The sequence below is a fragment of the Saimiri boliviensis genome, chromosome 14, assembly GCF_048565385.1.
Source record: "Saimiri boliviensis isolate mSaiBol1 chromosome 14, mSaiBol1.pri, whole genome shotgun sequence".
Classification (NCBI taxonomy): Eukaryota; Metazoa; Chordata; class Mammalia; order Primates; family Cebidae; genus Saimiri; species Saimiri boliviensis.
In genome coordinates, this window is record NC_133462.1 from 48,773,486 (window position 1) to 48,791,419 (window position 17,934).

Consider the following 17,934-nt stretch of genomic DNA (forward strand, 5'->3'; position numbering starts at 1 on the left):
TGATACTGGTCTGAGCAAGATAGTGAGACCTCATCTCTGCAAAAATATAAATAAAACTTTGTGTTTCGCTAAAAAAAAAAAAAAGAAAAAACAAAAACAAAAAACTTTGTGCCACATATATTACAAACTCAAAAAAAAGTCATGATATTCTTACCAATAGCTGGGCATGGTGGCTCACACCTGCAATCCCAGCTACTCGGGTGATAGTGGCTTACACCTGGAATCCCAGGAGACTCGGGTGGGAGGTTACAGTGAGCTCTGATCATACCACTACACTCCAGCCTGGGTGATGAAGTGATATTGTCTTTTTTTTTTTTTTTTTTTAAAGAGATAGGGTTTCTCCATGTTGTCCAGGCTAGTCTCGAACTCCTGGCCTCAGGTGATCCGCCCACCTCTGCCTCCTAAAGTGCTGGGATTACAGGCGTGAGCCACTGTGCCTGGTGATACTGTCTTTTAAAGAAATAAATAAATTAGCTGGGCACAGTGGCTCACGCTTGTAATCCCAGCATTTCGGGAGGCTGAGGTGGGCAGATCACAAGGTGAGGAATTCAAGATCAGCCTGGCCAACATGGTGAAACCCTGTCTTTACTAAAAATACACACACGCAAAAATTATCTTAGCATGGTGGTGCGCACCTGTAATCCCAGCTACTCAGTAAGCTGAGGCAGGAGAATCACTTGAACCCAGGAGGTGGAAGTTGCAATGAGCCAAGATCACACCACTGCACTCTAGGCTGGGCAACAGAGCAAGACTTTGTCTCAAAAAATAAATAAATAAGTCAGGTGCGATGGCTCACGCCTGTAATTCCAGCACTTTGGGAGGCCGAGGTGGGCAGATCATAAGGTCAGGAGTTCGAGAGCAGCCTGGCCAACATAGTGAAACCCCATCTCTGCTAAAAATACAAAAAACTAGTTGAACATGGTAGTGGGTGTCTGTAATGCCACCTACTTGGGAGACTGAGGCAGGAGAATCACTTGAACCCAGCCTTGGAAATTGCATACCAACATTTCTTCTGTATTCTATTGATCACACAGATTAACACTGGCATAATGTGGGAGGGTATTAAGCAAGGGCATGATAACAGGAGCCAGAGATCATTGGAGTCTTTCTTGGAGTCTTGCTACCATACCAGCTGTTAGTTAGTGATAACTGACTCTTCCATTTAAAATTTTACATGTGGCCGAGAACGCTGGTTCACGCTTGAATCCTAGCACTTTGGGAGGTCGAGGCAGGCAGACCGCCTGAGGTCAGGGGTTTGAGAACAGCCTGGCCAGCATGCTGAAACCCTGTCTCTACTAAAAACACAAAAATTAGCCCGGCACAGTGGCATGTGCCTGTAATCCCAGCTACCCAGGAGGCCGAGACAGGTGAGAATTGTTGGAACGTGGGAGGCAGAGGCTGCAGGGAGCCCAGATCGCACCACTGCACTCCAGCCTGGGCAGCAGAGCAACACTCCATCTCTAAATAAATAAATAAATAAATAGGTCGGGCATGGTGGCTCACGCCTGTAATTCCAGCACTTTGGGAGGCTGAGTCTGGTGGATCACCTGAGGTCAGGAGTTCAAGACTAGCCTGACCAACATGGTGAAACCTTGTCTCTACTAAAAATATGAAACTTATCTGGGTGTTGTAGTGCATGCCTATAATCCCAGCTACTCAGGATGCTGATACAGGAGAATCTCTTGAACCTGGGAGGCAGAGGTTGCCATGAGCTGAGATGGTGCCATTGCACTGCAACCTGAGCAACACAAGTGAAGCTCCTTCTCAAAAATAAATAAAATAAAATAAAATAAAATTTTAGATGTGTGGCCAGCCAGGTGCAGTGGCTCACGCCTGTAATCCCAGCACTTTGGGAGGCCAAAGCAGGTGGATCACCTGAGGTCAGGATTTGGAGACCAGCTTGGCCAACATGGTGAAAGCCCGTCTCTACTAAATATACAAAAATCAGCCAGGTGTGGTGGTGGGCACCTGTAATCCCAGCTACTCAGAAGGCTGAGGCAGTGAATCACTTGAACCTGGGAGGCAGAGGCTACAGTGAGCCCAGGTCATGCCACTGCACTCCAGCCTGGGCAACAGAGGGAGACTCCATCTCAAAAGAAAAAAAATTTAGGGGAGGGGACAGGAGGAGAAAAAAGTATTTAGACATGTGAAGAATTACAGACTAGCTTCTGGTGCCATACGTTTCCAACCTTGTCTCTCCTCCGTGATTTACATTCTTCCAGTTCCAGATGCTGTAGGGCAAGTTTACATCAAAAGGTGACCTCTGGCCCTACAACTTTGTGTTATAATGCCAGATGAGTCACTACAGTGGGTAATCGGGGTATTCTTGAAAAATATTTCTAGCCCCATAAAAGTGACCTTAAATCACGTAAGTATAACCCAAAATGATTGCATCCCAACTCTCTTTTAGCCAGATCCCAAAATGCCCAGTAAGAAGGTAGTAGAAAGAACAGCTGAGTGAAAAGAAACAAGGCTCTTAATCATTGCCATTCAAATCTTACTTTTGCGAGCTTTATAATGACTGCCTTGCTAAGGCCCTGCCCAGAGCCTTGAAGGGAACTTGTGAAAGAAAGGGTACCTGAAGGTTAAGCTTCGTTATTTGCATAGCAGATCCTACTCTCTTTAGGTGGTGGTAAAATGTGTTGACTCTCGGCCGGACGCAGTGGCTCAAGCCTGTAATCCCAGCACTTTGGGAGGCCGAGGTGGGTGGATCACGAGGTCGAGAGATTGAGACCATCCTGGTCAACATGGTGAAACCCCGTCTCTACTAAAAATACAAAAAATTAGCTGGGCATGGTGGCACATGCCTGTAATCCCAGCTACTCAGGAGGCTGAGGCAGGAGAATTGCTTGAACCCAGGAGGCGGAGGTTGCAGTGAGCTGAGATTGCGCCATTGCACTCCAGCCTGGGTAACAAGAGCTAAACTCCATCTCAAAAAAAAAAAAAAAAAAAAAATGTGTTGACTCTCATATGATCTGGATTCAAATTCTAACCTAGTCTTCGCCCAGAGGCTCTAGTCAGTCCTGTGGGCTCCAAAAGCTGAGGGTAGCCCTTTGTTTATACTACTCGGCATGAGAGATTGCAGTGGGAGAGGAACCACCATGTGAGAGGCTAGTCCCTTCCCCTGCAGTGTTCATCACTACTATGGATCACCTTGCCTCTTACTTTTTTTCTTTTTGAGATGGAATTTTGCTCTTCTTGCCCAGGCTGGAGTGTAATGTCAATCTCAGTGTACTGCAACCTCTGCCTCCCAGGTACAAGCAATTTTCCTTCCTCAGCCTCCCAAGTAGCTGGGAGGTGCCCGTCACCATGCCTGGCTAATTTTTTTGTATTTTTAGTAGAGATGAGGTTTCATCATATTGGCCAAGCTAGTCTTTAACTCCTGATCACAGGTGATATGTCTGCCTCAGCCTCCCAAAGTGCTGGGATTACAGGCATAAGCCACTGGGCCCAGCCTCATCTTGCTGCTGCTTTTTTTTTTTTTTTTTTTTTTTTTGAGACCAAGTTTTGCTTTTGTCACTCAGGCTGGAGTGCTAATGGTGTGATCTCACCGCAACCTCTGCTTCCCAGGTTCAAGGAATTCTCCTGCCTCGGCCTCCCGAGTAGCTGGGATTACAGGCATGTGCCACCACACCTGGCTAATTTGTTTGTATTTTTAGTAGCGACCGGGTTTCTCCGTGTTGGTCAGGCTGGTCTTCAACTCCTGACCTCAGGTGATCTGCCGACCTCAGCATCCTAAAGTGCTGGGATTACAGGCGTGAGCCACCTTGCCTGGCCCCGTCTTGCCTCTTTTGATCCCTGCCTTTGGGTCTCAGCTGTCTGACATGTGTGAGAAGACAGTGACTAACAGAGCATTCTAGCAAGAAGCCTTAGACAGGAGTCACAAATAACCTACTAACTACAGATGACACAATTTAAACTTCTTTTTTTGACTGCAGGATCTGAACTGGTATCATTGAAATCAACCCTTCCAGGCCTGCCTTCTCCTTCTAGTGCTTCTGATGCTTCCTTATCCTGTTTCATTTCCTCACATAGGATTTTGTACTTTGTACAACAGGTCCTCAAATAACATTGTTCCATTCAATGTCATTTCATTATAATGATGATGAAGTAAAAAAAACAAACACAATTCCTGGCCGAGTAGACTCTGTGTGGAGTCGGCACATTTCCCCCATGTCTGTGTAAGTTTTCTCCAGGTATTCCAGTTTCTTCCCACATCTTAAAGATGTGCAAGTTAGGTGAACTGGTGTGTCTAAATGATCCCAGTCTGAGTGAGCCTGGCTGTGTGTGGGCATATGCTATGATGGAATGGCAGCCTATCCAGGTTTGCTTTATGCTCCGCTCCCTGAGCTGCTGGGATAAGCTTCAGCCACCAAGACCCTGACCTGAAATAATTGGGTAAATAAATAGCTTGTTCTTACTAATTTTTTTTTTTTTTTTTTTTTTTTTTTTTTTTGAGAGAGTCTGGCTCTGTCACCCAGGCTGGTGTGTAGTGGCACAATCTTGGCTTACTGCAACCTCTGCCTCCCGGGTTCAGGCAACTCTACTGCCTCAGCCTCCTGAGGGGGCTGGGATTACAGGTGTACGCCACCACACCTGGCTAAATTTTGTATTTTTAATAGAAACGGATTTCAACATGTTGGTCAGGCTCCTGACTTTGTGATCTGCCCACCTTGGCCTCTCAAAGTGCTGGGATTACAGGCGTGAGCCCACCATGCCAGGCCTCATTTTTTTTTTTTTCCAGATGAAGTCCTGCTCTGTTGCCCAGGCTGGAGTAAAGTGGCACAATCTCAGTTTACCCAACCTCCACCTCCTCGTTTCAAGCTTTTCTCTTGCCTCAGCCTGCTGAGTAGATGGGATTTCAAGTGCCTGCCACCATGCCCAGCTAATTTTTATATTTTTAGTAGAGAGGGGTGTGATGATTAATACTGAGTATCAGCTTGATTGGATTGAAGGATACAAAGTATCGATCCTGGGTATGTCTATGAGGGTGTTGCCAAAGGAGATTAACATTTGAATCAGTGGGCTGGGAAAGGCAGACACACCCTTAATCTGGGTGGACACAATCTAATCAGCTGCCAGCATGGCTGGAATATAAACAGACAGAATAATATGAAAAGCGAGACTGGCCCAGCCTCCCAGCCTACATCTTTCTCCCGTGCTGGATGCTTCCTGCCCTGGAACATCCGACTCCAAGTTCTTCAGTTTGGAACTTGTACTGGTTCTCCCTGCTCCCCAGCCTGCAAATGGCCTATGGCGGAACTTGTGATAGTGTGCGTTAATAGTTAATAAACTCCCTTTTATACGTGTATCTATTCCATTATTTCCGTCCCTCTAGAGAACCCTGACTAAGAACAACAGTGTTTCACCATGTCGGCCAAGGGTGGTCTCCAACTCCTGACCTCAAGTGATCCTCTGGCCTGAGCCTCCCAAAGTGCTGGGATTACAGGCATGAGCCACTACTCTCAGCCTACTAAACTTTCTTAAATGCATCTATAACTCACATTTATTTCAATTTTAATATTGAATGTTTAATGTTCAATGTTTTGTTCTTTATTTAGAAGTTTGAGCCTGGGAAGGCCGGGCGTGGTGGCTCATGCCTGTAATCCAAGCACTTTGGAGGCCAAGGTGGGAGAATCACTTGAGGTCAGGAGTTCAAGACCAGCCTGACCAACGTGGTGAAACCCCGCCTTTAAAAATAATAATAATAATAATAATAATAAAATAAAAATAAAAAGAAGTTTGAGCCTGGGAAACATAGCAAGATCCTGTCTTTTTTTTTTTTTTTTTTTTTTTGAGACGGAGTTTCGCTCTTGTTACCCAGGCTGGAGTGCAATGGCGCGATCTCGGCTCACCGCAACCTCCGCCTCCTGGGTTCAGGCAATTCTCCTGCCTCAGCCTCCTGAGTAGCTGGGATTACAGGCACGCACCACCATGCCCAGCTATTTTTTTTGTATTTTTAGTAGAGATGGGGTTTCACCATGTTGACCAAGATGGTCTCGATCTCTTGACCTTGTGATCCACCCGCCTCGGCCTACCAAAGTGCTGGGATTACAGGCTTGAGCCACCGCGCCCGGCCAAGATCCTGTCTTTAAAAAAACAAAAAAATACAAAATGTAGTGGGACATGGCGGTGCACACCTGTCGCCTCAGCTATCTGGGAGGCTGAGGCAGGATGATCACTTGAGCCCAGGAATTTGAGGGTGCAATGAGCTATGATCATGATACTACTATACTCCAGCCTTGGTAACAGAGACCCCATCTCTAAAAAATTAAAATTAAGGCCGGGCCCAGGGGCTCACACCTGTAATCGCAACACTTTGGGAGACCAAGGCAGGTAGATCACCTGAAGTCAGGAGTTCGAGACCAGCCTGGCCAACATGGTGAAACCCCATCCCTACTAAAAATACAAAAAATTATCTAGGTGTGGTGGCACACGCCTGTAATCCCAGCTACTTGGTAGGCTGAGGCAGAAGAATCGCTTAAAGCCAGGAGGTGGAGGTTGCAGTGAATCAAGATTTTGAGCCATTGCACTCCAGTCTGGGCAACAAGAGCAAAACTCTGTATTGGAAAAAAATAAATAAATTAAAAACAGGGCCGGGTGTGGTGGCTCACCCCTGTAATCTCAGCACTTTGGGAGACCGAGACGAGCAAATCATAAGGTTAAGAGATCGAGACCATCCTGGCCAACATGGTGAAACCTTGACTCTACTAAAAAGACAAAAATTAGCTGGGCATGGTGGGATGTGCCTGTAGTCCCAGCTAATGAGGAAGCTGAGGCAGGGGAATTGCTTGAACCCAGAAGATGGAGGTTGCAGTGAACTGAGATCGCGCTGTTGCACTGCAGCCTGTGTGACAGAGTGAGACTCTGTCTCAAAAAAAAAAAAAAAAAGTTTGATGATTTTTTTGTGACCAGAACTATGCTATAGGAACTCAACTTTTGTTTATATCAGTTAGCCTATAGTAAAATTGATTTTGCTATCGTTTTACCTTAAGTTTCCAAGAACGTATTGATAATATTAAATGAGAACTTAACATATGTACTAGTTTTTTGTTTTTGTCTTTGAGATAGAGTCTTGCTCTGTCACCAGGCTGGAATGCAGTGGCCTGTTCCCAGCTCACTGCAATCCCCACCTCCCAGGTTCAAGCAATTCTCCTGCCTCAGCCTACCAATTAGCTGGGATTACAGGTGCCTGCCACCATGCCCAACTAATTTTGGCCTTTTTTTTTGAGATGGAATTTCGCTCCTGTTGCCCAGACTGGAGTGCAATCTTGGCTCACTGTAACCTCCACCTCCCTGGTTCAAAGCTATTCTCCTGTCTCAGCCTCCCAAATAGCTGGGATTACAGGCATGCACCACCATGCCCAGCTAATTTCTTTTATATTTAGTAGAAATGGAGTTTCACCATGTTGGCCAGGCTGGTCTCAAACTCCTGACCTCAGATGATCCACCCACCTCAGCCTCCCAAAGTGCTGGGATTATAGGCGTGAACCACTGCGCCTGGCTTTTTTTTTTTCCCTTGAGATGGAGTTTCGCTCTTGTTGCCCAGGCTGGAGTGCAATGGTGCAATCTTCACTCACTGCAACCTCCGCCTTCCAGGTTCAAGTGAGTCTCCTGCCTCAGCCTCCCAAGTAGCTGGGATTACAGGCATGAGCCACCATGCCTGGCTAATTTTGTATTTTTAGTAAAGACGGGTTATTTTTACTAGAGATGAAGTATCTCCATGTTGGTCAGTCTGGTCTCGAACTCCCGACCTTGGGTGATGTGCCCACCTCAGCCTCCCAAGTGCTGGGATTACAGGCATGAGCCACTGTGCCTGGTCCTGTATTTAGTTTTAGAATGGGGTGTCTTATTTTGTTTTTGTTGCTATCGCAGAATACTACAGACTGGGTAATTTATAAAGAAAAGAAGTTTAAGGCTGGGCGAGGCTCACGCCTGTAATCCCAACACTTTGGGAAGCCGAAGTGGGCAGATCATGAGGTCAGGAGATCAAGACCATCCTGGCTAACACAGTAAAACCCTGTCTCTACTAAAAATACAAAAAATTACCCGAGCATGCTAGCACATGCCTGTAGTTCCAACTATGGGAGGCTGAGGCAGGAGAATCACTTGAACCTGGAAAGCAGTCATTGCAGTGAGCCAAGATCACACCACTGCATTCCAGCCTAGGTGACAGAGTGAGAATCATCTCAAAAAAAAAAAAAAAAAAAAAAAAAGGAAGAGAAAAAAAGAAAAAGTTTCTTTGGGTCACAGTTTGGGAGTCTGAGAACATAGCACTAGCATCTGGTGAGGCTTATCTGGCTCTTAGCTGGGGGCATGATTCTGGCTAAGAGCCACCTCCCAGAAGTCCAAGAACATGGCACTAGCATCTGGTGAGGCTTATCTCATGGCAAAGGGTGAAAGGCCTTGTGATCCACTCGCCTCGGCCTCCCAAAGTGCTGGGATTACAGGCGTGAGCCACCGCGCCCAGCCCCTCAGGAAGTACTTTCTGAGGCAGGTGAGACTTGAGTTTCATTTTAACCTAGGCAGAGGTGAGAGGTGAGTGAAGAGGAGTGTATTAGTTGTTTTCACACTGCTGATAAAGACATACCAGAGACTGGGCAATTTAAAAGACAGAAGGAAGTTTATTGGACTTACATTTCCAGTGTAAGGGGAATTGTGGTTGGGGAGGCCTCACAATCATGGCAGAAGGTGAAAGGTACATTTCACATGGCAGCAGACAAGAGAGGAGAGCCTGTGCAGGGAAACTCCCTTTTTTTGAGACAGAGTCTCACTCTGTTGCCCAGGGTGAAATCCGGTGGCATGATCTCAGCTCACTATAACCTCCACCTCCTGGATTTAAGCCATTTTCCTGCCTCAGCCTCCCGAGTAGCTGGGATTACAGGTGTCTGCCACCATGCCTGGCTAATTTTTGTATTTTTAGTGGCAACAGGGTTTCACCATGTTGATCAGGCAGGTCTCAAACTCCTGACCTTGCGATCCACCCACCTCAGCCATCCAAAGTGCTGGAATTACAGGCATGAGCCACGGTGCCCACAGAAACTCCCTCTTTTTTTTTTTTTTAAATAGAGATGGGGTTTTACCATGTTGGTCAGGCAGGTTTCAAACTCCTGACCTCGTGATCCACCCGCCGCCTCGGCCTCCCAGACTGCTGGGATTACAGGTGTGAGCCACCGCACTCAGCCTAGAAACTCCCCTTTTTAAAACGATCAGATCCCTTTAAAATTTTGCTATCATGCTGGGCATGGTGGCTCACGCCTGTAATCTCAGCATTTTGGGAGGCTGAAGCGGGCGGATCACCTGAGGTTAGGAGTTCAAGATCAGCCCAGCCAACATGGTGAAACCCTGTCTTAAAAAAAAAAAAAAAGAAAAGAAAAGAAAAGGAAAAGAGAAAATAAAACTTTGCTGTCACGAGAACATCAGGGGAAAGACCTACCCCCATGATTCGATTACCTCCTACATGGTCCCTCCCACAACACGTGAGACTATAAGGTGAGATTTGGGTGGGACACAGCCAAACCATATCAAGGAAGAAAGAAATTATATTCCAGAGATCCCTGAAGGGATGATGGAGAAGAGCTCACAGGTTACAGGAAGAGAGGATATTGTAATGGTAGGTTGGAATTAGATGGTAGAGGGTTTTGAATCTTGAGAAGATGTTGGAATCATATACTCTGTTGGCATTTCTAGGAATTCCTAGAAGGCTTTGAAGTGGAAACAAAATGGTAGAAGATGTGACATTAGCAAAGCTGTGTTTCAGAAAGCCTGAACTTGTGGTGATGTTGGGCAGAAGTGACTGCAGTAGTCAGTGAAAGCATCAATGAGTGGTCCCTCTTGGTCCTAGTCTGTTATCCCCTCTGTCTCTTACAGCTTAATTTATCCCTCTCTAGCTGTTCCCCAAAGCCTAGTAACGTACATGCATCCCATTCTATTAACAACGCGGCAAGAACATTATGTGCAATCTGTCCTTTCCCTCTGGCACACCTCATTTCTCATCCTGTCTTGCTTCCAATTTCCTTGCCTGCTTTCTTGGCTCTCATATACTCTTGTTTTGTTTTTTTTTTTTTTTTCTCATACACTCTTTAATCTGTTTCATTTGGATGTATATTCTCATGGCTTCCCTGAAATTACCGTGGTAGGGTCATTAGTTTTAAATTGAATAGATCCTTTTCAGTGTTTGTTTTTCTTCAAGTTATTAGCCAGCATTTATTAATAGTTTGTTGTGTGCCAGCACTATGTTAATGGCTTTATTTACATCATCTAATTTAATCAACACAATAACTATGAAATAAGTATGATTATTAACCCCTTTTTAATAAACTTCTAGTGACTTGTTAAAAGCATCATTGCTGGCCAGGCGCAGTGGCTCACACCTGTAACCCCAGCACTTTGGGAGGCTGAAGAGGGCAGATCACGAGGTCAGGAGTTCAAGACCAGCCTGGCCAACATAGTGAAACCCCGTCTGTACTAAAAATACAAAAATTAGCTGGGTGTGGTGGCATGTGCCTATAGTCCCAGCTACTCAGGAGGCTGAGGCAAAAGAATCGCTTGAACCCAGAAGGTGGAGGCTGCAGTGAGCCGAGATTGCGCCACTGCACTCCAGCCTGGGCCACAGAGCCAGACCCTGTTTAAAAAAAAAAAAAAGTGGCCGGGCGCGGTGGCTCAAGCCTGTAATCCCAGCACTTTGGGAGGCCGAGGCGGGTGGATTACGAGGTCGAGAGATCGAGACCATCCTGGTCAACATGGTGAAACCCCGTCTCTACTAAAAATACAAAAAATTAGCTGGGCATGGTGGCGCGTGCCTGTAATCCCAGCTACTCAGGAGGCTGAGGCAGGAGAATTGCTTGAACCCAGGAGGCGGAGGTTGCGGTGAGCCGAGATCGCGCCATTGCACTCCAGCCTGGGTAACAAGAGCAAAACTCCGTCTCAAAAAAAAAAAAAAGTGTCATTGCTGGTAAGTGGCAAAGCCAAGTTTTAAACCCAGGTCTGTCCAACTACAAATCAATATGCAAAAGTTTGACCTCATTCACTATTTTCTTTTTTTTTTTAAATCTTTTTTTTTTTTTTAATAGAGATAGGGTGTCACCATGTTGGCCAGGCTGGTCTCGAACTCCTGACCTCAGGTGATCCACCCATCTCGGCCTCCCAAAGTACTGGGATTACAGGCGTGAGCCACCACACCCGGCCCACCATTTTCTTTAAACTCTCCTCCCTTCAGTTAGAAGACAAAATTCTTTTGTTCTGTTTGTTTTTTTGAGACAGAGTATCACTCTGTTACCCAGGTTGGAGTTCAGTGGCATGCTCTTGGCTCACTGCAGCCTCCACCTCCCAGATTTGAGTGATTCTCATGCCTCAGCCCCCGAGTAGTAGGGACCAAATGCACCCGCCATCACACCAGGTTAATTTTTCTATGTTTTGTAGAGACGGGGTTTTGCTACGTTGGCCGGGCTGGTCTCTAACTTCTGGCCTCGAGTAATCTGCCTGCCACAGCCTCCCAAAATGCTGGGATCGCAGGCATGAGCCACTTTGCCTGGCCAAGACAAAATTCTATCTTGTTTTCCCCCCATCCCCTCTGGCTGCTCATTCTCTAGTTGTTGTTGTTGTTGTTGTTGTTGGTTTTTTTTTTTTTTTTTTTTTTTTTTTTTTTTTGAGACAGAGTTTCGCTCTTGTTACCCAGGCTGGAGTGCAATGGCGCAATCTCGGCTCACCGCCACCTCCGCCTCCTGGGTTCAGGCAATTCTCCTGCCTCAGCCTCCTGAGTAGCTGGGATTACCGGCACGCGCCACCATGCCCAGCTGATTTTTTGTATTTTTAGTAGAGACGGGGTTTCACCATGTTGACCGGGATGGTCTCGATCTCTCGACCTCGTGATCCGCCCGCCTCGGCCTCCCACAGTGCTGGGATGACAGGCGCGAGCCGCCGCGCCCGGCCTCATTCTCTAGTTGTTTGGCGGTTTCCTCTTTTCTCCCCTCATTTAATCGCATGTTGTTGTTGTTGTTGGGGAAGAATCTCGCTCTGTTGCCCAGGCTGGAGTGCAGTGACGTGATCTTAGCTCACTGCAGCCTCAACCTCTTGAGCTCAAGTGACCCTCCCACCTCAGCCTCCTGAGTAGCTGGGACTACAGGTGGGCACCACCACATCTGACTACTTTTTTAAAAATACACCATATTGCTCAGGCTTGTCACAAACTCCTGGCCTCAAGCGATCCACCTGCTTTGGCCTCCCAAAATGCTGGGATTACAAACATGAGCTACCGTGCCTGGCTGTTTTAAACAGTTTCTAAGTGAAAGCAAGCAAGCAGGAGAGGCTATATTAATATCAGATAAATAGACTTCAGAACAAGGAATATTACCAGCAATAAAGAGGGGCATTAAATAATGACAAAGGCGTCAATTCGCCAAGAAGGCACTAGCAATCTTAAATATACATGCAACTAACAATAGAGCTTCAAAACCCATGAAGGTAAAGCAGGTAGAACTGTTTTTTCTTTCTCTTTCTTTCTCTCTTTCTTTCTTTTTTTTTAAGATGGGGTTTCGCCATGTTGGTCAGGCTGGTCTTGAACTCCCGACCTCAGGTGATCCACCCATCTTGGCCTCCAAAGTGCTTGCATTACAGGCGTGAGCCACCACGCCCGGCCAAGCAGGCCGAACTGAAAGGAAAAACAGAGAAATCCACAATTATATCTGAAAGCATCAGCACTCTTCTCTGAGCAATTGATAGAATAAGTGGATGGAAAATCAGTAAGAATATGGACGATCTGAACAACAAACACTGTCAACCAACTCGACTTCACTGATGTTTTCAAAGCATTTTGCTCAACGGCAGCTGAATATGCATTCTTTTCGTGTGAAATCCCACAAAATTTAAACAAACTTGGAGAATTATGTCTTGACCTGAGATTGCCGAGAATGGGCTTCCCCCTCTTACAGAATCAGTTTTTGGGGACACCTGGGTCAAACTCAAACTTTGTCAGAGATTCTCTGCTTCTGAGTGCAGCTTACTTACGGACCTAACATGTATTTATCCACATGGAGACCTCCCTGATGTGTCTGCCTGCTGTCTGCCTGAGTGCTGATGGCTTTACATGGCTGGCTTCTGCTTTGATGTTTGCTATGAGCTTCAGGGAAGAAACATCTTTCTTAAATGAAAGCCTTATCTGATACATAATATAAATCAGTTTATCTGGCCACGCACAGTGGCTCATGCCTATAATCCCACCATTTGGGAGGCCAAGGCGGGCGGATCACTTGAGGCCAGGAATTTGATACCAGCCTGGCCAACAATGGTGAAACCTTGTCTCTACTACAAATGCTGTATTAGCTGGGTGTGGTGGCGGGCGCCTATAATCACGGCTACTTGGGAGGCTGAGGTGGGAAAATCGCTTGAACCCAAGAAGCAGAGGTTGTAGTAAGCCGAGATTGCACCACTGCACTCCAGCCTGGGTGACAAGAGCGAGACTCTGTCTCAAAAAAAAAAAAAAAAAAAGAAAAGATATTAGTTTATCAAGAAACCAGCAAATGTTTCAGGCCCAACAGCCTTTTTTCTACTTCTTTGTTTCTTCTTTAGAAACCTAGATTTGTGTGCATGCCTACATATGCTCATACCTTTTTACTTCTCTGAATCTTACAACAGGGCTTCAGATATTATCATGTTCTTCTATCATCAGACATATTAAATTATGTTTTTGTAGTAGATAAAATAATGCCCCCCATAAAGATTTTCATATCCTAATCCCTGAAACCTGTGACTATGTTACCTTACATGGAAAAAAAAAAAAAAAAAAAAAAAAAAAACTTTGCAAGGCCAGGTGCAGTGGCTCACGCCTGTAATCCCAGCAGTTTGGGAGGCTGAGGCAGGCGGATCACCATTCTGGCCAACATGGTGAAATCCCATCTCCACTAAAAATACAAAAATTAGCCAGGCATGGTGGCACGTGCTTGTAATCCTAGCTATTCGGGAGGCTGAGGTGGGAGAATTGCTTGAACCTAGGAGGCAGAGGTTACAGTGAGCCAATATCAAGCCACTGCACTCCAGCCTGGTTGACAAGAGTGAGACTATGTCGCCAAGAAAAAAAAAACAAACTTTGCAGATACGATTAAGGGTCTTGAGATAAGGACATTATCCTGGGTATCAGAGTGGACCCAGTATAATTAGAAGTGTTCTTAGAAGAAGCAGGTAAGATGGTGAGTGTCAAAAGGAGAGGTTGGACTGCGTACTCTGAAGATGAAAGGGGCCATGAGCCATGGAATGCAGGCACCTTTTAGAAGCTGGTAAAGGCAAGAAAATGGACTCTCCCTTGGAGCCTTCAGAAGGAAACACAGCCTACTAAGAATTTGGTTTTAGCTCCATTAAACTCATTTCAGACATCTGACTTCCAGAACTGTGAGCTAATAAGTTTGTGCATTTTTTGTTTGTTTGTTTTGAGACAGAGTCTCGCTCTGTTGCCCAGGCTGGAGTGCACTGGTGCAACCTCTGCCTCCCAGGTTCAAGCAATTCTTCTGCCTCAGCCTCCCAAGTAGCTGGGACTAAAGGCGCGTGTAACCATGCTAAACTAATTTTTTGTATTTGTAGTAGAGATGGGGTTTCACCATGTTGGCCAGGCTGGTCTCAAACTCCTGACCTCAAGTGATCCGCCCGCCTTGGCCTCCCAAAGGGTTGGGATTACAGGCATGAGTCACTGCGCCCGGCTAATTTGTGTTGTTTTAAGCCCCCAAGTTTGGGCAATGTATTACATCAGCAGTAGAAAACTAATACAGCAGTCAAATTTATCCATCTTTCTTTCTTTCTTTCTTTTGATACCGAGTTTCACTCTTGTTGCACCCAGGCTGGAGTGCAATGGCGTGATCTCAGCTCAATGCAGCCTCTGCCTCCCGGGTTCAAGCGATTCTCCTGCCTCAGCCTCCTGAGTAGCTGGGGTTACAGGTATGTGCCACCATGCCTGGCTAATTTTGTATTTTTAGTAGAGACGGGGTTTCACCATGTTGGTCAGGCTGGTCTCAAACTCCCGACCTCAGGCGATCTGCCCACCTTGGTGTCCCAAAGTGCTGGGATTACAAGCATGAGCCACTGCACTCGGCCTCTTTTTTGAGGCAGGGTCTTACTCTGTCATCCAGGCTGGAGTGCATGGCGAGATGTGGCTCACTGCAACTTCTACCTCCCCGGATGAAGGGATCCTCCCACCTCACCCTCCAGAGTAGGTGGGACCACAGGTGTGTACCACCAGGCCTGGAATTTTTTTGTATTTTTTTAGAGATGAGGTTTTGCCATGTTGCCCAGGCTGGTCTCAAACTCCTGGACTGAAGTGATCCTTCAGCCTTGGTCTCCCAAAGTGCTAGGATTACAGGAGAGAACCATCACACCCGGCCCCATCTGTCTTTTTATAGTTGTCTAGGTTTGAGTACCTGTACACAAAGACCTTTACCACTCTGAGGTTATAAAACTTTTTCCCTAGTCTCTTTTCGGAACTGCCATAGTTTTAGATTGTATTATTTTAATAGATTTACTAATTGAAGGAATTAGAAGTCCACATCTTGCACTGACAGCATGACAGAAAGGACACATGGCTAGAAAAATTATTGCCTATTTGACCTTTGGACTGGGGCCCTGTCTTTCCCTGCATGAGTCTGATAGCATAGGTGGGGATGGCTGCTTACCGTCCATGAAGCTGACATTCAAGCTGATATTCAAGATTGCAAAACTTAGGCTTGGGGCACAGTGTGCTGGGGAGAGGGAAGGAATGAGAGCAAGAGCTCTTTCTGTGAGAAAGGATGTGTTTTCCTCATTTGGAGTAGAGTTGGGACATCCACATTCCTGAAAAGAGACTCAGATAAGCACATAAGCATGAGGGCAAGGAGGACAGGTCCATAGGCCCAGGGCTGGCTACGTTATGTGTAGGGCCCAGTGCAAACTGAAAATGTGCAACCACTTGTTCGCAAAAGAGAAAAAAAAACTACTGTTGGCTGGGCATGGTGGTTCACTCCTGTAATCCCAGCCCTGTGGGAGGCTAAGGCAGGGAGATCACCTGAGGTCAGGTGTTTGAGACCAGCCTGGCCAACATGGTGAAAACTCTCCTCTACTAAAAACACAAACATTAGCTGGGCATGGTGGCACATGCCTGTAATCCCAGCTACTCAGGAGGCTGAGGCAGGAGAATCGCTTGAACCCAGGAGGCAGAGGCTGCGATGAGCCGAGATCGTGCCATTGCACTCCAGCCTGAGTGACAGAGCAAGATTCTGTCTCAAAAAAAAAAAAAGAAAAAGAAAGAAAAAAGAAAAAAAAGAAAAGAAAAGAAAAGCTGTTAAAGTTGCTGGAATATAAAGCTTTCCCCTTTCTTCCAGTCCAGGCTTGTTCAACACAGAGCCTGCCAGCTGCATAAAGCCCAGGACGGCTTTGAATGTAGCCTAACAGAAATTCAAATTCATAAACTTTTTCAAAACATGAGCTTTTTTGCGATTTTTTTTTCTTTTCTTTTTTTTTTTTTTTTTAGCTCCTGAGCTATCATTGGTGTTAGCATATTTTATGTGTGGCCCAAGACAATTATTCTTCTTTCAGTGTGGCCCAGGAAGCCAAAAGATTGGACACCCCTATATCCAGTTTTTCTTGACATGGTGTTTTAAATTTACTATTTAATGCCATCTAAGTAAACAGAATTAACATCTAACATAGTTAGCATGGTTTCATCTTTATATTGTGCAATCCCAGCTTTATAGGTTTTTTTTTTTTTTGAGACAGAGTTTCACTCTTGTTGCTCTGGCTGGAAGGCAATGGTGCAATCTCGGCTCACTGCAACCTCCACCTCCTGGGTTCCAGTGATTCTCTTGCCTCAGCCTCCCAAGTAGCTGTGATTACAGGCACCTGCCACCAGGCCCGGCTGATTTTTGTGTTTTTAGTAGATACGGAGTTTCACTATGTTGGTCAGGCTCGTCTTGAACTCCTGACCTCGTGATCTGCCCACCTTGGCCTCCCAAAGTGCTGGGATTACAGGCATGAGCCACTGCGTCTGGCCTAATGCCAGCTTTACATGCAAATATAACAGCACTTAACTCACGTGGAATTACCAAAATTACACAATTTTTTATTTTGTACTTTGTAAATGCGTACATGCAGTCGATCTTCACTGCTTGTAGATTCTGTGCATGTGAATTTGCTTACTTGCTAACATTTATTTATAACCCCCACAGCAATACTCCTGGTGCTTTGGGTTATTCATGGTCAGGTGCATGTGTAGTGTAGAAAAACGCTGAGTCAGCTCATGTCTGCATTCCCACCCAAAAGTAAACAGGCAAAGCTCTGCTTTCTGTTTCAGCTCTCTTACATACTATAAACAATGTCTTTTGCAGCCCACGCAGTGCCACTCTTGTTGTGTTTTGTGTTTTTTTCCCTTGGTAGTTTCAGAGTTTCATATGGCCCCTAAGGATGGGGCTGAAGTGTTGTCTGGTGTACCTAAGTGCAAGGGGGTTTAATGTGCCTTATGCAAAAATATGTGTGTTAGCTAAGCTTCGTGCAGGTGTGAGTTATAATGCCATGAGTTGTGAGTGCACTGTTAGTGAACAAACAATATATATTAAATAAGGTATGCCACATTGTGTCTTTAAACAGAGACACATATAAAACAAGGTAATGGCCGGGCGCGGTGGCTCAAGCCTGTAATCCCAGCACTTTGGGAGGCCGAGGCGGGTGGATCACAAGGTCGAAAGATCGAGACCATCCTGGTCAACATGGTGAAACCCCGTCTCTACTAAAAATACAATAAAACTAGCTGGGCATGGTGGCGTGTGCCTGTAATCCCAGCTACTTAGGAGGCTGAGGCAGGAGAATTGCCTGAGACCAGGAGGCGGAGGTTGCGGTGAGCCGAGATCGTGCCATTGCACTCCAGCCTGGGTAACAAGAGCGAAATTCCGTCTCAAAAAAAAAAAAAAAAAAAAAAAAAAAAAA